Source organism: Sarcophilus harrisii, chromosome 3 (genome assembly GCF_902635505.1).
Source record: "Sarcophilus harrisii chromosome 3, mSarHar1.11, whole genome shotgun sequence".
In the NCBI taxonomy this organism is placed as follows: domain Eukaryota; kingdom Metazoa; phylum Chordata; class Mammalia; order Dasyuromorphia; family Dasyuridae; genus Sarcophilus; species Sarcophilus harrisii.
In genome coordinates this window covers 41,946,683-41,970,633 of record NC_045428.1, presented here as the reverse complement: position 1 = coordinate 41,970,633, position 23,951 = coordinate 41,946,683, and the positions used below count along the sequence as shown (strand labels likewise).

At 39.7% G+C, this 23,951-nt stretch overlaps 1 protein-coding gene across 1 annotated transcript in view; it reads right to left on the bottom strand.

Annotated features, from left to right (window-relative positions):
* SIAH2 (siah E3 ubiquitin protein ligase 2) overlaps nucleotides 1-23,951 on the bottom strand; it is a 29,540-nt gene that overhangs the window by 1,371 nt on the left and 4,218 nt on the right. The window lies entirely within an intron of this gene.

Below are 23,951 nucleotides of genomic sequence, written 5' to 3'. Positions count from 1 at the left end.
ACTCTGCATGTTGGTCCCCCACCTCTTGGTCACTAGGAAAGCAGAATGCTTCTTTAGCGCTCCCCTGGAATCATGGTTGTTGATTGAGCTGATCAGAATTCTCAAATCTTTTACAACTATTTTTACAGCATTGAAATTATGCTAACAAATTATTCTTCAGTAAACCACCTAACCTCTTTGAGCTTAGATTTCCTTATCTGTAAAAGGATGGGGGTGACCTTTAATGCATCCTCTACATCTATGACACTGGGACTGGATGGCTCCCGAGAATACCTTGGAATTGAAATCTATAATCTTGCGAGTGCCTCCCTCCTTCACTTAAATCCAATTTACTCGCATGTCATGGTATCACTTCCCTGATGTCATGGTCCTCTTGAACGAAGGACAAACAACAATGATGAAATCACAGTTCCTAACCTGCCCTCTCCACCCCCAAGAACTCTCCAAAATAGACAACTGCAGTTAAGAAATCTCAGTTCTCTTCCTCTGCTATAGGTAAGGCAATCTGCAAGCTTTCAGACCCTAAATGCACGAATGATCTGAAATAAGCATATTATTGTCAACTCTTTTTTGATATGTCAAAGCACCAGAGATTTAAAATTAGGAAAAAAAAATTAGTTCTTATTTACTCATTTTCATTTTGTGATGCTTATCTCTACATTTTGAAGAATATAAAAAGATATGGCAGAGCTGGATGGGAAGGGAGAAGAAAAGATAGAAGAGAGAGAGAAAAGAGACAGAAAAAGAGAGAGAAAGCGAAGGAGGGAAGGAGGGGAAAAGTGAGAGAGGCAGAGCAATAAAGAGAGAGAGAGACAGAGCTAGGGAGGGAGGGAAGGGGAGAGAAGGAGGGATAGAGAGAGAAAAAAGGAAGGAAGGAAGGAAGGAAAAAGAGAGAGTCAGAGCAAGAGAGAGACAGAGAGAGATGGAGTCAGAGAGACAGGGAGGGAGAAAGATCATCATTATCCCAAGCTCTGATCAAAAATGTCAGTAGTTCCTGCTCTTAACAATCTTAAATTAATGGTGAATGCTAGAAAAATGAATTTGGATAGCAGTATCAAGTGCAAGTGATCAAAAAATTTGTTAATGTACTACAGATATAGAAGGACACTAGGCTAATGAAACCCCAGAGGAATATAATGACCTGTCTTGGCTTCAAGAGGCCAAAGATAAAACACCCTCTCCCTCTTTTTGGTGGCCTACAGGTGTAGAACGAGGAATATGCTTTTTGTTATGGCAAGGTTTGTTTTGCTTAACTGTTCTTTTTTTGTTCTGTGATAGTGACAATTAACAGCAATTTTTTTTTGGAAAACATCAGCATCTAAACCCATCTAAAATGCTACTATTAATCCTTATTTATAAATACGAAGCAAATACTTTAAAAAATTCAATTCAACAAACATTTATCAGATATGCAAAATCTGTTAATAAGCAAAGGAGAGACAAGGATGAAATGACTGCCTACCTGCCCTTAAGAAACTCATGCTCTAAACTTCTACCATGTCTAACGTACATTGGATCACTTGCCATCTACAGGAGAGGGTGGGGCAAGAGGAGGAAAAACTGGAACACAAAGTTTTGCAAGAGTCAGTGCTGACAAATTATCCATGCATTTGTTTTGAAAATAAAAAACTTTAAAAATAAAGTTATGCTCTAGTGAGAGTGGGGTGGATAATGCGTACTCATAAATAACCCTAAGACAAAGCAGATGTGTCAGGTGTAAAGGAATTGGGGGGGGGGGAGGTTTCAAACAGTTATGAGAAATCTGAGGTGGGGAAATTACAAAAATCATTCTAAGTGCTTTGGGATCACAAGAATATTCAATAACCTGGTCCCTTTTCATTTAAAAGTAGGTTTTGAGCACTCAGCCCCTTGATCACGAAGAAGAAAAATGGCCTGATGACCCTTCCCGGAACCATGTCTCTATGGTAGTCTAAGAGACCCTCAAACACACCTTAGAATATTACTCCTTCTTGGTCACTCACAGCCCTCCAGTGTCCCCACCAAAAGCTCCTGACTGGAAAAGGGCAGAGCTGCTTTTAGGGAATGTCAATAGCTCGTACAGACACACACACTCACACTCTCCTTCACTCTCTCTCAGCAAACACTTATTAAGCGCCTACTATAGGAGACAGAGGCATTGTGTTAAGGAACAGAAACACAAGGACAAAAGGGAACTGGTCCCCTCCCTCTGAGGTGACATCCTAATGGGACAGGCAGAAAGACACACACAAGGTAATGGGGAAAGCAAAAAAGTTTCAAATGGAAGATGGCACCTGGACCAAACTATTAAGACACCTATGGCTCCCCAGAGGGAATATCGCCAGGGGACGGGAGTTGGCTAGACTTTGACTGCCATAGTCTAAGGCCAGAACTACTTCAATCTTATTCACGCACAAGTCCAGACAACACCCCATGATGTCATTGCTCCTCCATGAAAACAGGAGACATCTAATGCAGGACTGCAATCAGTCAGGGCAAGCAGCATTAATGAAGTGCTGACTGTGTGCCAGGTACTGCGCCGAGCACTGGGAATACAAAGAAGGGCAAAATCCACTTCTTACCACAAGGACCTTTTGTTCTTTTTTAAAAATTTATTTGGGTTCCTTTATTTGTCTGATATTATCTTGTTACAAAATATAATTTACAAAGCCCCCAAAAATTATAAAAATAGGTGAAGTGATCCCTGATGAAGACTTGGTGGTCAATCACCATGAGATAGATATTACCCAGTTCTGTCAGCCAATGGGGCCCAAGAATAGAAGAGATCCTTAGTAATGACTTGTAGTGAGTGAGGACCTTCTGTTCTAATGGGGGAGAGAGCATGGCATTAGCTGGGTTAACCTCTATATACACTGTCAAGGGGATGGAAGACAAACTTGGTGGGAAGATGTCAGAGGCGAGTTATTAAGACACCTATGGTCCCCCAGTGAAAGATCCCACCCACAGCAGCAGCTAAAGGAAGTGAGGGAAAAATGAAAGGCCTCCAGAAGTAAGGAAGGAGACCACCCCAGACATGGAGGAGAACCTGGAATGAAGCTGTGACATGGAGGACACGGAGATGTGACACTGGGATAGAGGAGACACTGAGACGAGACTGGGATAGAGGAGACACTGAGACGAGACGTGGATAGCTGTTTTTGTCTTTTTTTTTTTCCTTGAGGGGTGTCTTTAAGGAATTCCCAATGGGCAATTCTCTCCTCTTTTTGAGGAGAGGGAGAAAGAGTGTGTTATATAGGGGGTCTCTTTGTCTCCCTCTCCGTCTGTCTCTGTGTGTTTGTGTCTCTCTGTGTGCATCTGTCTTTGGTCTCTCTCTGTATGTGTATCTCTGTCTCTGTCTCTCTCTCTCCAACCTTCAAATAGTTAAAAACAACAACAAAAATTTACACCAGCAGCTAGGTGAAAAGGGCACATGATTCAGAACATTGCGTGGCAGGTTCTTTGGCTGACATAATCACTCCAGTTTCATTGGAAAGATTTTTCTAAATAGCCTGTTTATTTCCAACCAACCAGGAAGAATCACAGGAAGGAGTTGTCCTTTGGCAGATGATTTAGAAAGAAGGGTGCTTCCCCCGCTCCATTCTCCCTCCCCCTGTCCCAAACCTACAAATATTGTGAACTTGTTTTAAAAAACATGTCTTTTATTAACACCAAACCCAGAATTTCCTCTTATGCAAGCCTGAGTTATGAGTATGAGTAGCTATACATAGATTGTGGTTCCCTCTTTAAAAAAAAAAAAAAAATCAATGGAAGGAGCCCACGACACCCAGCCCAACAACTCCCAAAACAAAACAGAAAAAAGCCCACTACTCAAATAAAAAATCAGTACATAATGGGCTCAACAACTCCTCCCATGTATATTTAATAAAATTAAATACCAGAGCCATACCTTTTTGGATTTGCTGTTCATTTTTTTAGATGAACTTTTAAATTTTCGTTTCTTTGACATAATTTGGGGGCCTTTCTTGAGAGAGAGGAACTATCCCTTTCCAGGGTCAAGGTCTCCTTCTTTTTGGTCCAAGTTCCTTCTTCCTCTTAACCCCAAACAGCTGGAAAGAGTTTGCCCTTAACAATGGCCTAAAGGCTGCTGGATAACATTTTAAGATGCCAGGTGCTAGAAAAGACACTTTGTGAAGCTGAAATCTAAGTAGGCTGATGAAGGGACTAGAAAGAAGCCATAGCACCTCAAGAGCAGCTGACAGGACAGAGGAGGTGCTTGTCTAAAGAAAAGACACAGTGGTCTCCAAATAACTGGAGGACCCTCCGAGAGAGGGCAGTGTGACAAACTGAAAACATCATTGGCTCTGGAGTTAGGGGTCCTGGGTTCAAATCCCACCTGTAGGATCTTAGGCAAATCATTTCATTTTCCTGAACCGCCTGTGCTCATTTGTAAAAGAAGGGGGCTCGATGAGATGGTCTCTTGGATAGAAAGGCAAATTTCACTTCCATGTATGGTGAAAGCTTCCTAACAATCCAGATCTGTAATAATAACTTCATCCGGCAACTAAGTACGTGGTACATGAAAGAGCACTGGGCCTGGAGTTAGAAGACCTCAGATACTTTCTAGTTGCAAGTCATTTAGCCTGTTTGCCTCAGTTTGCTCAACTGTAAAATGAGGGGATAATATCATCTACCTCATAGGGTTGTTGTGAAGATCAAATGAGATGATAATTATAAAACTCTTAGTACAGTGGCTGGCACAGAGTTAGTGACTAATAAATACTTATTGGCTTCCTTCCTTCATCACTTAGAGGTTATGGGGCAACAGATGAAAAGCCAGCATTGAAGTCAGGAAAATTTGGATTCCAGTTCCACCTTTGGCCCACCTGTTCTCAGTTAAACCCTCAGAGTTCTAGGCAATTTTTTACAACAAGAATTAGAAAGGGCAGAGGGGACTCCCGGGGTCCATTAAATCATGGGCCTCCATTCTGTCATGATCAGAACTGTATCTGAAATGGGTGGGGGGAGACCAGAATTTGTTAAGGATGCTCCTTATGATTTGAGTAAAGATTGGGTCAGATGGTTTCTCAATTCTTTCCAGTTCTGAATCAATTAACTGGATTTAGTGTTGGACACCGAGGCTCAAATTCTGGTTCTGCCACTTGCTACCAATGTAACTTTGGTCAATGTACAAGCCCCCATGAGACTCAGAAATGGGGGGGTTAGACCCGATGGCCACACAGGTTCCTTCTATGAACTGCTCTCGGCAATCCCATCTAACTTCAGATTCTTACTACTAACAGTTGTTCAGGAACCCATTAAAAAAAGACAAGCAGCATTTATATACTCCACTACACAAATTCTTGGTTCTCTCAAGTTAACAGTTAACTAGGGCTCCTAATCGCGGAGGTCTTTTCTTTCTTCCTGTTGTCCAGGTGAGGGGATTTATTTAGCTATGGAGGTTAGGAGAATCTGGCTTCCAGGAAACCCTGACAACAGCACAATAGAAAGGCCTTCCTTTACCTGAGATCAGGCACAGTGGAAGGTAAGACGTGTTTGGCAGGCTCAGCGAATTATGTTTGCAGGGAAAGCCCTTCCAGAGCCTCCTGGCCTAACTGGGACTCTCTGTTATAGGCTTTTTGGTGTTACCTGGTCTATTTTTAATTGGCTGGCAAGGAGCATAATATGGAGCATCTGGGTGGCAACAAAAGCCTGCAAAATGCTCCCATCCAGTATCTTATTTCATCCTACCTACCGAGGTGGGGCTGATATTACTCATTAGTCTTATGTGTGCAGAAACTGAGGCTGGATGAGAGGATAAGTGTCTGGCCCCCATTACACAACTATCAAGTGGCAACTCCATGAATAAAACTCAGATCTCTGACCTTTTCCAATGCTCTTTCCAGTCCCATCCATTGCTTCTTCACAATGACAGTAATGTTTTTGAAATATTTTAAATTTGGGAGAAAGTTTTAAAAAAGGTTTTAATTCTGATTGAGTTCTAGCTCAAGTGAAACATAACCAGGAAGGTTTGAAATTACAACTGGCACACCTGGTCTTTCTCCCCTTCTAGCTTGTACAAAACCAAAAACAACCTCTCATTTTGTTTGTTTTGTTTTTTCTTTGTTGGTTGAGGATGGAAGGAGGTGAAAATTCAAGTCACAGCGGCTAGGATTTTTGCTCAAGTTTTTTGGATAATTTCATTAGGACAGGGAGCAAATTCACTCTCAATGTCAATTAGCATCTTTCCTGCAATTTAGGGAGCTGTCTGATATCCTAGCCTACAGTTAGCAGGAAATTTGGTCAGCATTACCCAAGTTAGTATGTATCATAGGTCAACCAATTCTGAGCTCAGCCTCCTTTCCATTCAACAACATGACCTCTAGTAGCTAGGCCATTGGTACAAAACCAACATACTTAAAGCCAAGCCTTTATTGAGGACCTAGTGTTAGATGACGAATAAACAGATAAAAAGAAGGAAACCATGTCTACTCTGGAGGAGCAGAGTAGACCCACTTATTAATGTTCAGGCAGTGAAACCCCAGAAGGAATCTAAGAGTTGACTGCAGAGTCTGAATTCTACCTCTTAGTTGACTTCTCTATGTCTCAGTTTAATCTTATGTACAAGAGATATACTAATATCTCTCAGGGTTGTGGTGGGACTCAAATGACTTGTAAAGTACATTACAAACCCTAAAGTGCCATATAAATCTGGCTTCACAACTCACTTCTATTTTAGGCAGTCACTCTTCTTCTGGACTAAATGTCCTTGTCTGTAAAATGGGGGAGTTGTTCTAGATCAGAAATGGTCACATGCCCCACAACATTTCCAAACATTACCAGAACTAGATTAAAATGTAAATTCTGTGGGTTTAGTGAACCCCATTTCTACTTGAATTTGACCCTGATACGCTAGAGCAGGACTTCTTAAACTTTTGCCACTCGCAATCCCTTTTCATTGAAGAAATTTTTACATGATCCCTTGTACATATAAGTATATAAAAATAGGTAGACAGATCAAACATTTACTGATAATAAACAATTTCATCACCTCCCACCCCCCCCACCCCCCATTCAGGTAGAGGGCCCGTAAAAGGTCTTAAACCACAATGTAAGACTCTGGGGTCTAGATTACCTTTTTTCAAGATCCCTTCTATCATCCTGAATGCCTGAGGTTTGGGTAAAACAAAGCTTAAAGCATTTTTTTTTTTTTTTAAGAAAAAAGGACCAGATTAAATTTAAGCTGACTCCCTCATTCTCCTCCCAAATCCCAAATTCTTACCTTCTACCCTTCGTCTTAAGCAAGACTATTTCACATTAACAGCATGGTATCCTGGAAAGAACCCTCTGATATGGTCGTGAGGACCCACCTACATTCATATTCCAGTTTCCATGTGTCCCCGGGTAAGCATCTTCACCTATCTGCCTCTCATTTCCTCATCTGTAAAGTGAGAGTGGTTGGTCTAGATGGCCTCAAAGGCCATGTGAGCATATGATTTCCTTCCTTAGCATATGGAGCTTCCTAGATGGAGTCATGTATGGGGAGCTTCCATCTGGAGAGACAACTCTCATCTCCCCAGATGGAAGAGAAAAGCCAGATTTCTAAGATTCTGGGTTATACTAACTTCTGTCCAATCTCTTGGATACCACGAAATAAGAACTGTTTGTTTTAAAGGAATCTCCACTTGGGGTCTCGGATAGCTTCAAGAGAACAAATGACAAGTAGTTCAATTGTAAACTCTTTGGAGCAGGGACTGATGTTTTCCTCACCTAATTTTGTATTTCCTGTATTTAGCAAAGGGGCTGGCACACAACAGGCATCTAATAAATGTTTGTTGACTGTGATACAGGAAGAAGGGATTTCAGGGACTAAAAACACCCAAAACAATGTTATTTCCTAGGGAAGAATATTTATATGCCCTGACCTCTTCATGACAAAAATGCCAGGAGAAACAGAGGGGCAATGGCCATGTCAAAATGCCACTTTTTACTCCTCTTTAGAAACTCTACATGTCGCAATGGCACAGGGAGTTTTGCACAAACACGTCATTCTTCCTTGAAAATATATCTTGCCCTACTGCCACGTACATTTCAAGGCCTTTGACCAATATAAGAACTGACCCAGTTTCTTTCACTACTGTAGGTTGAAATCTAAGCTTTGAAATCACTGCAGGACTCTATTGTATGGGGATAGAAAGTAAATAATGTGAATTATAAACATTTTTGTGGTAAATATACCTATTAGCTACCCCGTCAACAGAAGGTTTCCTCACAGTCCAGTGATTAAATGGAGAGGGGAATATCTTAAGAGAATGCTTTCTGTGGGGGGGGAGGGGAGGAATACCAACTATGAAGTAAGAGGATTTGGATTCAAATCCTAACTGACATTGGAAAAGTCACATAATCTCAATGGGCCTCAGTTATATTACCTATATAATAATACTTCACATTTATATATCACTTACTGTGTTCGAAGCACTCTGTTAATATCTTTTACAGTTATGATCTCATTTGATTCTCCTAACAACCTTGGGAGGTAAATGTTGTTATCATTTCCCATTTTACAGTTGAGGAAACTGAGGCAGAAAGAGGTAAAGTAGTTTTCCCTTGGTCATACAATTAATAAGTTTCTGAAACTGGATTTGAACTCAGGTCTTTGAGTCTAGTCCCAGTGCACCATCTACCATACCTCTTGGCTGCCTGTAAGGAGGAGAGACAACTTCTGAGAACCTTTACATCTCTAACTGAAACTGGGAGTCAGGGGTACTGTCATGGACTATGATCAACCCAGGTCCTCTCTTTTTCCCTCAATTTCTCAGCTTGCACTAAAGAAACTGTCTTCCTGCTTATTTACTAGAAGAAAAAAAGATACCATCTGCTTACTTGTAGGAAAATAAATGAGGTTTAGTAACTCACAGTTTATAAAGTAGCTGTGTGAAATCCTCAAATGAAAAGGGCTTCTGAAATACAAAGTAAAATCATCAATTCTGCAATGGCATTTGTGAATTTATTTTAAATTTTAAAAAAGAAATGAACTCCTCTCCAGTGTAATGCCATTCTCAATCAGATCAAAACACATCAAAGAATCTGATGGTTGGCTCACTGTGGATTTTCTCCTTCACTCCCCTCCAAATACCTACAGACTAACGTCCAAACTTGTTGGCTTAATTTCTAAGGTGTCCCCCTCCAACACACGCAATAGCACCCCTTTCTCCACTTTACAATATGGTCCTTCACTATACTATATATACATATATTTACACACACATAAATATATATGCATATACAACCTCCTCAAATCCTCAAGCAGAAATTCCTGCTCATTCTATTCACTGGTTTAGCTAGACCCTTGCTATCTGTCATAAATGGTGAGGCAAGGAGGATAAATTTCAATATCAATTACTGTCTATCAGTCCCAGATTAAATTTCTTATTGTGGAATTAATTTTTTCATAGCCATTTAAGTATTACCTTTTCAAAACCTGTGAGGAAGGCTTTAGGAAAATTATCAAACAAAGGGTTTTATAAATCTTGGATTAAGCTTTTTCCTATAGACTAAGTCCTTTTCAGGACTAAGCTCACTTTGAGGTACTCTCTCCCTCCTCCTTACTGTGTCTTCCCACTATTGGTGTCTTTCTCCTTAGTAGAGCTATCTCTGATTAGTCTGTTGAACTTCTCTATGGACCTAACCAGACTTTATATCCATTCCTTCAATGCATTCTTCCAAACTCCTTTCCCTGGTCCTTTCCCCAGTAATCCCATTGCTCTCCCAAATCTATTTCATATTTGCCATTCCCATTTCCCTCTTATTTTGCAAGTAACCTTTTCTCCTAAATAAATCTACCTTTTGGCAAAAAGAAAAAAAAAAAAAAAAGATTTATCCTACCATTTAATTTTTGGTTTAGACATCATTTCATCAGGCTAAGGGATTCCTGATGAGGAATTCCCTCTCCCAATGCATACCTGTCACTGCTCTGCCAATTCTAGCTTTTGATAGCTGCTGGTTAGCAGAGTAGAAAGCAGCCTGCGCAGGGTTATACAGCCAGACCTAGCAAAGGTTCCACTTCAACCCAAATCTTCTTAGGAAACTCTAAAGTCAGCTCTCAATCTACTGGACCACGCTGCCTCTGGTCACTTATTTACTACAGGGAAAAAACAAACAAATGAAATTGTAGATAGTTCCAGCTTTTTGGAATTTCTAGTTAGAAAAAGAAACAAACCTGTTATCCTACGAGAAGAAAAATGGATCTCCAGCGAAAAAAGTGGACCTAGGGATGGAATATTGATTTTGCAAGTGTCACTCTCACTTCTTCTAATCAGCTACCAGACGGACTCTGGGAAAATCACCTAAACTCCAAGTCTTCCAGTCACCTCCTCTGAGCCTCTAAATACAGGAGGAGCTTGGCTGTAGCTACCCTTTCGCGACTCCCGGAAAGCCAGAATCCTCCTTGGGACAAGTGTAACAAGAAGTATTCATTTATCTCCTGTACTTCCTCTAAGGAATACAAAGTATTTTTATACATCTTGATAATGGGATGCCCAACTGGTAACTTCTCCATCCTGTGGCTTTCAGAGGCTGGGTGAGAACATATGTGAGATAACAGACAACAACGAAGTAACAATTTTACAGACAATGAAGTGAGAATGTTGCTGAAGAAAGCATAATGTTCTTCTAACAGGGAGGATAAGTTTGGGGGAAAAAACAAATTGTTACATGATTATCCAGGCCCTTCAACATAGCTCCTCTGAACTGCTTCCAGTATCCCGCTTCTCCAAGCCATCTAGCACATAACCAAAATAATCTTTCAAAGCCATAAGGATGACTTGCCTGCTCAAGGATCATCTATGGCTCCCTACTGTCTCTTATAAAACAAACTCTTTCAGATCGACATTTTCAGCCTTTCACAGTCTAATTCCAATCTATTTTACCTTATTCCCCCCTTCACACATCCTTCATTCTGCCAAACTGACCTACCAGCTGGTACTTCAAACTTTGCAGTCATTTTACCAGTTCTGCTTTTTTATAGATCACAGCTAATACTTCCTCTCTCCAATTGCATCTCTTAGAATCCTGATTTTCTCAAGGCTCAGCTCAAAGGTCAACCTCTACAGGAACCTCTTGATTGCCTGCCCTATTTGTTAGCGCTTACTCCTTCCCTTATATTTCTTTATCCCCAGATAAATTGTATCCATAATAGAACAGAAGCTCCTAGAAGATTTGCTTTCATCTAGCTCCTAGAAGATTTGCTTTCATCGTTTTCCTTTGTATCCTGGGCATTTTGAATAATGTATCTTTCTATATCAGGCATTTAGGGAAGGGAAATCTGTATTTATGTAGTGCCTACTATATGCCTGGCATTATACTAAGTAATACACAAATATTCTCTCTTTTGAGTCTTTAATAAAAGCTTGTTAAATTGCCCTGAATTGAACTAGACTTTCTCAAGACACTTCTGGTGAGATAATTCCTTTTAAGAGCCCCCAGAAGACTGAAACTGAATGCTGGGAACACCATTCCATCCTCTCTACCCAACTGGTCAGAGTCAGAAAGAAAGCTGAGAATCAGCACATTACAGAAGCTGCCTCCTGACTGGACCTGCTTTTCCTCTGCCGCCAGCCGGAGGAGCAAGTGATGGAGCAGCCAACCCACATCATCCTGAAGAACCAGTTCTGTAAGGTATCTTCTGAGCAATGTTTAGGACAACAAAACCACCTGGAAAAAGCTAGCGTGAATAATGGCTCTTGGAGGCAGGGCCAAACCACCTTAACCTCTCCATTTCTCAAGTAATATAAAAGAAAGGGAAGAATGAGAACTGGAACTCCTTGGTGAGGAAATTCCCTCTGCCCAAAGCAGATGGGGATCTTCTCTGCAGCTTACTGTCTTAGCTGCCTGGGGAACAGAAGCTTGCAGAGGATCACACAGCTGGTACACATCACAGGCAGGGTGTAAACTCATGTTTTCCTAGATTCAAGGCCACTCTCTATCCACTATGCTGCACTGACAGCCCATAGCATAAAACAAACAGTGACATGATTTTAAAGTGGTGAATGCTATTATTATCATCTCCATTTTACAGGTGAAGAAACTGAGGGACAGAGAGATCAAGTGACTTCCCAAAGATCATACAGTATATAATCCCCGTATAAGGTAGGATTCAATGTCTAGGGCACTACAGGAAAAGTTCATGGATCAAATAATGCCATGTTATCATCTTAGTTCAGATGATACAGTATTTTTCCTTTACTGTGTAAGTAAATACTTTCATTATATCAGTCCATCACCTACACAACAAATCAAATATCCTATTTAGCTCCAAAGACTCAATTCCCATTTTCACCTTTCTGCCACTTTTGATTCAGGATGGTGACATCAGATAGACAATCCCAAACCAAAACACACACACACACACACACTCATTTTAAAAGTCTATCCAAGGAATTACAAAAAAGCAGCAAAATAAAGGCGTCAACAAAGAAATGTACATTAAAAAAGGAAGGAATGGAGGGGATGTCATCATGAAAGGAGGAAAGGGTGGATAACCAATGGCCAATCTCCATATTGCACTGGCATTCTTGGGATGTCAGCAGAACTGGAAGAAAATCCTCTACACATTGGATGTGTCAGATATAAAGGAGAACATAGATAAGAGTTCTATAGTTTGAACAGGTATAGAAGGGGATTCCTCCTTGGAGGGAAGATCTATTCTCATGAGATTGAAAATCTATTATGTGGTTAGCATAAAGTCTATGGTTAGAAGAAAACCGTCTGAAGACCTTTCTTTTTGTTCTATAATTCCCTGGTCTCCCCAGATCATTCATATAGTACAGATAGTAGACTGATTTGCCTTGTAGTCTTAAGCTAGAGGTTGGAATTCACAGCCCTCCAGTTACTTTACATTGTGCCCCCTTCTCCATTACTATATATATATATACACATACCTATATCTATATTCATTTTCATTCTCATTCTCTCTCTCTCTATATATATATGTATATATATGTAATATGTATATGTATATATATATATATATGTAATATGTATATATCTTTTTTCTCCCACCCTCCTCCTCCTTTCCTCTTCCCTTCTCCTTTCCTTCAGTTCGGTTCCCTTCCTTCTTGTCTTCCTTTCTTTGTCTCTGGCTGTTTCTCTCTCTCCCTCAGGTCTTCTCCTAGAATGCTAAGGCTGGTAGCAAGATGAGGAGGGGAGAGGGTTTCCTATCTGTCTAGGGGAGATTGACCAGGAAGAAAGTCAGTTAAGATCAAAGCATTAAGGAAGTAATCAGACTATAAATTGTGTTTACATTATTTTTCTTTTTGAAAGACTAATAAAATATGGAAAAAAAAGATGAGAAAAATGAATGTAAAGCTTAAGTGACAGGCTCTTTTTCTTCAAGTCCAGAGTCTGACTTCTGACAGAGACCTGTCTTTTTATTTGCTGGCTTACAGCTTCTCCCTGCCAAAAACCCTCATTTTTCGAGCCCAAGCCAGAGTAAGATGAATGCCAACAACTTCCTCTTCTTCCTTCTCCCAATCCAAAAATCAAAGTCCTAGCCACTCAATTTAAATACTTAGTGTTCAAGTCTTAAGTAAAAGGCAGGGCAGCAAGCATTTATTTAATATTATGTGTTAGGCTCTGTAATAAGCGTGACAGAGGCAAGCCTAAAAATGGAATTCTCTTCCATCTTTGGCTCAAGGCCAGCTACTGGGACAGGGGTATAGCTTTTCATCTCATAAAGAAATGATTCCCCACTTAAAGATCACTTGATAAACTCTTCATTAATAGGGAGAGAGTAGAGATTAGTTTTAATCCCTCTTGGGGTTATGGGGGAAGGCAATAAAGGCCATGAGAACAAAGCTGATAAAATTTTGCCAGTGGATTTCTAGCTACTCCCATACATGGTTTTCAGAGAAGTACATTCTGATCTCCTCAAAGAGATACATATAGGTGGGGGAAACTTTCTTAGGTTTATTCTCACACCAGTCTTAAAAGCAGAACCATATTATGAAGACTGATGTCAGGGGGTGGAAGAGTGAGAAAAGAGACTATTATTAATTAAATAAATCAATCTGACCAGACATATAAGCTCTTACTGTATTTATAGGCATATATTTATGTTGTATATACTAATGGTGATAATAATAGTTAAGATCAATAAAATACCTACTGTATATGTCAGGCACTGTGCTCAGCACCTTACATTTATCATCTCATTTTACCTCCCAACAACCCTGGGAAGTAAGATACTTTTGTTATTTTCATTTTACAGCTGAGAAAATTGAGGCAACAGAGGTGATTTTTCCAGAGTCACACAGCTAGCGAGTGCCTGAATGACCAGATTTTTATTTGTAAAGTATCTTTTAAGAAGCTTCTAACTTTCATTTAGAAAGTACACATATCATGGCCCTCCTCCGGGCACTTATACATTTTATAGTCTAGTGAAAATGATCTTCCTGATGTTCCTAACTCCAACCTCCATCCCCTTGCATTGGGGGTCTTCTCCACGCCTGGTGTGACCCCCCTCCTCCTATTTTTGTTGGTGTTCTCTGGCTTCATACAGGCTCAGCTCCAATCTCACCCTCTGCAAGAGACCTTTTCTGTTTTACTTAGATTAAGATTAGACAGTTATTTGCATACCCCTACATAGATACAGGGCAGCTAGGTGGTTCAGGGCATAGTGTACCAGGCCTGGAGTCAGGAAGACTGATCTTCATAAGTCCAACTGTGACCTGAGACACTTACTGGCTATATGACCCTAGTCACTTAATCCTATTTGCCTCAGCTACTTCAATTGTAAAATGAATTGGAGAAGGAAATAAAACCACTATAGTATTTCTGCCAAAATAACCCCCCCCCCCAAAACCAAAAAATTCCCAGATGGGGTTACAAATAGTTGGACAATACTGAACTGGATATATGTTTTGTCTGTACCATTAGAATCTAAACTCTTGAATGAATAGAACACTGATATCAAACAACAACAACAAACAAATAATTCTGAAAGACTTAAGAATAGTGATCAATTGAAATTCCAGAAAAGGGTCTTTTGGCTGGGAGGAGAGGAGGAAATGAGAGGGAGGGGGAAAAAGTTTGATGATTTTAAAGGAAATTTAATTTTAAAAAATATGAAAAAAGAACGAAAGCTCATTGAGGGTAGAGGTGATTTTATTTTTAGTCTTACAGTCAATCCCCAATACCTGAAACCTAATTGATGCTTAATAAAAGTTTATTGGATTGGCTTGGATTCTTATAGAGAACCATAGCTTTTGAGCTGGGACCTTTGAGATCACCTAGTACCAACCCCCTTCATTTGCAGATGATGAAACTCAGGCCCACAGAAAAAATGACTTACCTAGAGTTGTACAGGATGGTAAGTAGCTGAGCAGGGATGTGAACCCAGGATGTGAACTGACTGCCAATCCAGTCTTGGAATCAAGTCTGGGAAGACCTAAATTAGTCTCTACTGGTCATGAATAAACTACTCTCTTGCAGCTTCTTGGAGATTTTTAATGATGGCTGCACTAAGATTTTTTTTTCCCTGCTGAGGCTAGTTATCCTTCCTACTAACTTTAAAATAACAAATGTTTCCTTTGGTTTTGGATCACAAGGAACTGTGGCCAACTAGTTACAAATAATCATTTTCTTCAAGGCTCGCCCTTGTACCTCCTCTCTGCTTTCTGATTGCTGGGGAACAGCACTCAATGCCAATCAAAAACCCTGATTGCTTGTGGAGATCAAGGAGGATGACCTTCTCTCCCTTTTGACTGAAAGAGGGAGAGAAATAGATTGACAGGAAGGGAGGAGGAGAGAGGGGAGGAGAAGAAGAGAGGAGAGGGAAGAGAAAAGAGTTTCTAGCTGGGTAAAATTCCATTTCATCTCTTGCCTTTTAAGCCTTGTTATCAGTGAACTTTGGCTGCCCAGGTAACCCATCTTGAATTTCTAACATTGTTCCCTCTGAACCAATACCATTGTTTTGACTAACTTCATGTTTTTGTAGAACCAGTTGGCAAAGCTAGGCAAATCTCCAGATTTTAAAATTTCAATTAACTAGATAGAATTCTACTACCCAGAAACCCCGATAAACAAAAATCTACTTCTATTTCACCTTTTTTTTTTTTTTTTAGAAAGGGGGGAGGCAAATCACAAATACAGCTATTATTTCAGATTCTCTAGTCCAACTTGAACCTGTGCCCAAGAACACAAAGGTAGGAAGGTACAGAGTTGGGAATTAAACCCAGGTTTTCTGTCGATGTCAAATCCAGGGCATCCTCTAGATGCCAAATCTACTGTATCACCTTTGATCCTTCAAATCAAGAAAGCAGATACTTTAAAAAAAATCAGTGTTCTTCGGTCAACACAGCTGGAAGGCAATCTCTCACACTTCTGCACCTACAATTATATCAAGGGTGGAAGCAGGGCTCCAGGCCTGTGTTAGCTAAGCTCCTTGAAAGCTTGTCATTATTAACAAAGGATTGTGGGTAAGCTAGACATAGAGAGATTCTGATAATTTAACACTCCCCTCACCCCATGGGAAACCTTGCTGTTACTCAGAATGGAAAAGCATCTGCTCAACTTGTAATCAATTATCCATTAATATTTTAACTTTCTCAGAATATTTCAAAACAGTCACTGCCAGAGCTTAACTTACTTTTCTAGCATCATATACCCTCATCAATCTCCTCACATTTTGTACTACATTGATTTGATTCCATAAAATATCATAAACTGTTCTGCAATATTCATCTCAGATGAAGAGTTTAGCTGGGACGCCCGGTTAGCTTTGGGCTTTTTCCTTCTGCAAGAAATAAAAATACCTCAACTAAGTGGAAATCAAGAGCTCAGAGTGAATTCTTACCTCGGGAACATGGGAAAGCATATTCCATGTCCCTGGCCCAGAGTATTCCATTTCCCATCTCTGTGGCTTAACTGGTTGGCCCTCATGCCTGGGATGATCTTCCTTCTCACTTTTTCATGTCTGGCTTCCTGAGAGATTTACTATCTCAATGTCCACCTTGTGTAGAAGGCCAGTCTCCCAACACCCAAAGCTCTCTCCTCAAAAGTTATCTTCCCATCTCCTTTGTATCTTTTATGCATCTTTGATGCATCTGGGAGAGCCATGTTGTCCCTTCCACAGTAATTTCCTGAAGGGACAGAACTATTTGTGCCTTTCTTTGATCTCCAGGGCTGTGTTCAGAACCTGGAATCAGTACCAAGTACTTAATAAATGTGTGTTGATGGACTGATGAACCCCAAAACGCTGCAATTTACAGGGTCATCTGATCACTCATACAGTCCTATTTAGCATATTCACTCTCCTTACAAGGGAAGAAAAATATCTTCAAAAGATTTTTTAGTAGTAAGGGTTTCAGTGATTCACTGATTAAAGTGAAGATAGAAAAACAAAATAAAATACAGTCATCTTCCCTTCTAGAAGCTTATATTCTATTGGGGCAAACAGTTATGGAGGCAGGGGAAGAGAAGAGGGGGAAAAAAGGTGCTATTTTAGATATCATCATTGAGAGTGCTGGGTTATTTGTTTTTCTTTTTTTAAAAAAATATGTTTTCTTTTGGGTCAGAATTCTCCTAATGTGAGAAGCTGCAATTCAGTTGTATTGACAACTTAAACTTATAATTGTTTTTTTACTTCACTATGTCACAAATACTATGCTGTGAGAAGAAAAAAAAAAGTTTGAGAACCACTAGGTTAAATATTCATTTTTAACCTGGTTTCACTTTTTAAAAAGTTGATTATAATAATCGTTATCTTATTGTTCCTGAATGGGTAGGTATTTTCAAGCTATTATAGCTCCACAAGGTAATTCAGAGTCGAGAATATTAATGTAATTATGTAAATCATACTTTGTTCTACTTAATTCAGTGAAGAAGCATTAGGTACCTATATGCCAGACATTGAGGTGTTCAGCCCAGACTACACAAAAACAAAAAGTAATTCCTGCCCTCAAGAAACTTACAATCTATTTAATGTCGAAGTTATTAGGTCTATGGCTCTCCCTTTCATTAATACTGAACTATAAATTCACTTTTTCACAGGAGATAACTTTGACCCCTGAAATGCTCAGCCACATCTCCTGTGGGGTTCCAATCAATGCCTGCCTTAGGACCAAAGTAGGTCCTTTTTTGGTTCATGAACAATGGTTTGAAGGACAGACTTTTCAAGTCCACATAATAATGAGCCATGTTCTAATGGGATTCTATTCTATTTTATAAACATTAATCCCCTTACAAAGGATGCATCCCTCCTGCCCTAATCAAGAAAAAGACTAAACCTGAAAATCCATGTGGAGTATAGGCCCTGGGATTCAGTTGAAGTAAAGCAAATTGGGATCTCTCAATCCAAGAGTAACTGTTGTAAAAATATCCAAGAACTCTTTCAATAGGATTACAAAGGAAACAAATTTTATGTGTTTTATGATTCAAAAAACTTGTTCTGATAAAGAATTCATTCAAATCCAAAGGCACCCATGACAAAAAAGTCGAAGAACCATTAAGGTTAAGAGGTTATATTCCTTGCCATTGTATATAAAGCTGCTAGCTGGTTGGCTGGCTAGTCAGTCCTTTGCCACAAGCTTTACGCCAGATGTATCTGTAGATTTGTTTTAATTAGATCACAAACTCAAGAACGAGGACTGTTGTTTTTCACCCAGTAAAATGTTAACTAATTAAGGCCCTGGGCTGTTCTTTCATTTTTGACTTAGTTCGATAACTCCAGCACCTAAATACAATGTCAGTACACAGAATGAGTTTGATAAATACCCAATCAATCAAGTATTTGCCTGTCAGGAAGACGCCAGAATAGAAAAGGGAGGAAAAAAGGGCCAACCACAAGTTGACTTGACAAAATAATCTGTAATTATGATACAATACTCTTACATTTTACATGGGCTTCAGTTTTACATACATTACATCTTATTTCAGAGATTAAATGTTTGCTGAAATGAATATGCCAGTTTAACTTTCCGTTAATACTGCAACTATTCTATTTTATTAACAACTTAGATGTTTAACTTTTACTTCCTATTATCCTCCCTCTGGCCCAGTAAGTACCAGTCATCCCGACCAATTAACTCTTATAAATTTATCCAGTATCTCTCTCTCTCTCTGACCCCCCCATACCCTCACCCCATGCCTGGAATTTGCTTTCTTCACTCCAATCAATTAGAATTAATTCTCAGTTTCCTTGGAGGCTTGGCTAGGGCACCTTTATTTGAACAGGTCATTCCCAATTGTTCACACCTTCTCTTCTCAAATTATCTTGTACTACCTTATCTGGGTACATGCTTTACATAGTCCTGACTCCCCTCCTCCAGTGGAATGGAAGTTCCTAGAGGGCAAGAACTGTTTCCCTTTATTAATCTCTATGATTCGTACTTTAAAAGAGGGACTTCATAAATGTTTGTTTAAATGAAGACTCCACCTCTGGAATTCAGTAACATCTCTACTCATTACTCCTATTTTTATCCTGAGGCCAAACCAAAAAAGTTCCCTAAACAGACACAAATCTTTTCATTCAGGCTAATAACATATCCAAAATGAACTCATCTCCCCCTACCCCAAAATCTGCTTTTCTGTCTTCCTTTACCTTAAAACTATCAGGTCTTCTTTCACTTCTTCTCCAGAGGTCCACTGCTAATCAATGAATCCGCCATTTCTATTTTTACCCTCATCTTTGCACTCAATACTCACCATTGTGTCATTTTCACTGCTTGTCTCTCAAGTCTACAAGCCTCTGCCTCTAGGTCTTTCCATCCAGGCTTCCTTCCTGTTACAGCAAAAATCATGTGCTCCCAGAAGCATTTTCTGCCCTCTCTCCCCCTCCCTTTCTTCTCTTTTCTCTCTGTCTGTGTCTCTGATTATCTCTACAAAAGACCCTGAGTATAGCTTGTTGTTTGTATAATGTTTCTCCTATTAGAAAGTGAGCTTCCTAAGGACAGGGACTGTATCTGCTTTTCTTTTATATCCCCAGGGCTTAGCACAGTGCCTGGCATATCATGGGCTCTTAATAAATGCATGTTGCCTGCTTTTGTTTTTATCTTATGGCAGAGGCTCTCATTATTTTGTGCCTAAATTACTGCAATCACCTCCATACTGGTATCTTTATTTCTGGTCTGGGAGGGGGAGAGAGTGAGTGAGAGAGAGAGAGAGAGAGAGAGAGAGAGAGTGTGTGTGTGTGTGTGAGTGATGAAAGGGAAAGAGAAAATTAATGTTTTTATATAGTATTGGGTATTGTGCTAAGCACTTTAACAAATACTATCTCATTTGATCCTCACAACAACCCTGGGAAAAAGGTTCTATTACTATGCCCATTTTCAACTGGGGAAACTGAGAAAAAGAGATTAAATGATTTCCCAGGATTGAAAGCTGGTGAGAGTATCTAAGATCAAATCTGAACTCAGGGTCCATCCTGACTCTAGGCTCAGCATTCTATTTTCACTGAGCCACCAGTTGCCTACAAACCTAGATGACTCATTTGTATTCTGATGAAATCTATGGACAATCTCCTAGACTATTTTAAAACGACTTGAATAAGATGAATAGGTTTACAAAGGAAATCAATTCTATTTAAACACATTGATAAACCTATATCGGTAAAATAACAAGATCATAGATGCCCATTAAAAAGCTTTGAAGTTCTGTGCTCCAGTCTCCCCCCACCTCCAGTCCAAGCTACATACATGGTTCCCAGATGAATCATTATGATGGACAGTTCTCATGTGTCATAGACTTGCTTAGAAACTTTTGTGACTGGACACTCAGCTTTTGGTGCTAGTTCCTAAATGGGAATCCACCCTTTAGCCCTTCTATGCTCTCCACAGGTGGAAAGCAGTTCTTGAAGCTTTATTCTGCCTTCTTGCTTCTGCCATACTAAAAACAAAAGCTCTCATTTTGGCCAGGTATTCAGTTCCAGGATGGTCTGGCTCCAACCTACCTGTCCCAGCTTACACCTCCTATACTCTATCCAAACAGTGCCATTTGTTGTTCCTCATACTTTCTCAACAACTTGAACATATTCATACTTGCCTGCTCCCTCCTCTCATTGCTCCAACCTGTCCACTCACTTCATCTGTTGCTAACACAGGTTATATCTTGGACTCTTCTCTCTCATCGCCGATCAGTTATATCATCCCATTAATTCTACCTCTGCAATAGCTCTTCTACATTTCCCCCATCATCATCTGTACCATCGTCTGCCTGGAATATTCCAATAGCCACCTAAATGATTTACACATGGTGCCTTTGGAGTCCTGTCTGTGAGACTTCTCATGCTTTTCTCTTAGGCCTGAAATTCTCTCCACTTTCCCTACTCTTCCAACTTCCCTTCCTAATTCTTCTCATTCTTTAATGGCACCTCTTTCAGGAAGTCTTCCCTAAGTCTCTATCTCTTGAATTCCCTTAAGCATATCAGTTATCTACTTTGTATCTTCCCCAACAGTGGATAAATTGCTGGGCTTGGAATCATGAATTAGAGAACTTCTAGAATTCAAAATCTACCCTTAGAAACTTATTAGCTGTGTGACCCTGGGCAAGTCACTTAACCCTATTTGCCTCAGTTTCCTCATGAACTAGAAAAGGAAATAAAAAAAAATTCTAATATCTTTGCCAAGAGAACCCCAAATGGGGTCACAGAGTAGGAAATAACCAAAATGAATGAATAACATTTAAAACAACAGTACTTAGTAGGACATAAATATCTGTTGAAAATGTAAGTTTAGAAGTTCTATCTTCCTTATTCCTACTCAAGTCCTACGTGAAAAGTCATCTATTCTATGAAAACTACCCAGATTACTCTCTGTTGGAAGATAATTCCTTCTTTCTTCCCTCCTATCACTTTCTCAGTAACAAAGTCCTTGGTCTTAACTCCTGTAGCAGACTTTTACATTATTAATAATTATATCTACCATTTGTACTTCCATACAGTTTATCTCTCGAGTCCCCCAAATAGTTTAAAACTGAATTAAAGCTCAGGGGACTCTCTTTATCATTATTCTCATTGTTGCTTAGAACTGATTGTCAACATCTAAGGATTGTGACTCCATCTTGTTCTCTGCGCAACTTACACCAGTGATAAGAAATTCAAATATAAACCATGTATCAGGATCCCTATGGGCTGTATACACATTAACATTATAAATACAGTTTATCTTCAAGTCCCCCCAAAATAGTTTAAAACTGAACTAAGGCTTGAGAGACTCTATTATTATTATTATTCTAAGGACTGTGACTCCATCTTGTTCTCTGCATAACTTACACCAGTAGGAGCAAACTCAAATATAAACCATGTATCAGGTTTGTATATATGTATGTCCACATTAACATTATCTAAGTTTTACTGTGTTTTTATTTATTTAGTGAAATATTTCCCAATTAATTATATTTTAATCCTGTTTGGCCTTAGTTTGGAAGTGTTGTGAGCTGCACAGAGCAAGGGGTGTTTCTGACTTAGCAGCATCTTGCACATAGAAGGCCCTCGATCAATATTTGTTGAAATAAAGCCTCTACACCCAACCACCTCTGCTTACAGAGAAGGAAACTCGAGTTTCAAAGCATGACTCGCTTAGCACCCCACAAGTCACAGAACAAGCAGATACTGTTTGTCCTTCTCTTTAGAAGAGGACAAGGAGGGCATTAGGGAACCACTTCCATGAGTGCAAGGGAACTGGACTGAAAGTGAGAAGTTGTACAAGGTTACCTGCCTCAGTTTCCCCTCCAGAGTCATCTGGATCCAGTGGGCAAAGAAAAATCAGGAGGACCAGAGATGGCCCTGGATGCATGGGAGATTTTGGCCTTTGTAAACAGGGCCTAAATTAGAATTCAGGGCTTCTGAATGTACTTTCTACAATATTCTAAGATAACTTTTTCCCAAAGAAAAATAATTCCATTGCAAAATTGCCTGATAAAAAGGAAGCATTCAATCATGAAGTTCTCAACTTAAGATCCCCTGCTCTTTTCCCAACAACATGTGCCTAAAACATATTTCTTAATAATTACTAGCCATATGACCCTAGACAAATCTCTCAGCTTTTGTGTGCCTCAGTTTCCTCATCTGAAAAATCAGGATATTGGGCTAGATGGCCACTGAAGTCTCTTTCTACTAAGATTCAAAGTCCAGGAGTAAACTCTTGCATTTCCATTCAGGTGGCAGTAGAGTACAGTGGTTGGAGTACTGTGTCTGAAGGAAGACAAGCAGACTAGATTTCCTGGCTGTGTGTCACTCAAGAGCTTTCTTAGTCTCCCTTTTCTCATTTGTAAGATGAGGGACCTGAAAGGTCTCCTTCAGCACCAAGTCTGTTTTCTTATATTATCCTATGATCTAGGTTGAATTTGGCTTTTCCTAATGAACATAAATAACAGCTCCATAAAGGGCAACTACTGGCCACACTAGGATGGGCTCCTAGTGATTTTTGACCCAGTGATTTTGAAACCTGCAACCTCAGAAGGGAGGAAATTCCCTAACAAAAAACTATCACAGACAGTGTAGGGAGCTAACACTGTCCCCAAAACAACCCCCACCCAATTATGTGAGTCAAATTGTTCCAGGTTGATCTGAATTAAAAAAAACACAGGATAGAAGTAATTTAAGATAGAAGTAATTTTTTGACCTCTTCTAATCATACCCCCATCACACCTCCAACACACACTGGTTCCATTTCACAACTTTTCAACCACAGAGCAACTCCTGGCTTATACTAAAAATCCCTTTACAAATTCACTGTTCACTGATAAAACTCTCCCCAATCCTCCCCTAAGAGTAACTAGATGGGAATAAAGCTACTTCTTCAGGATCTTCAATCAAAGGGTCCCACTTTAACCATTTGCTAAATGATCCATGTGTCAGTTGGTTATTTGTCAATATGTCTGTTTTACAGCAAGATTTAACAGAGAGAAATGATGGCAGCCTAGGAGACCATAGGAAAGTTCTGACACTAGGTTATTTTTAACATTCCTCTACAAAATTCTTCCCGACTAATTTTCTAGAAAAATGAATAATTTCACCAAGT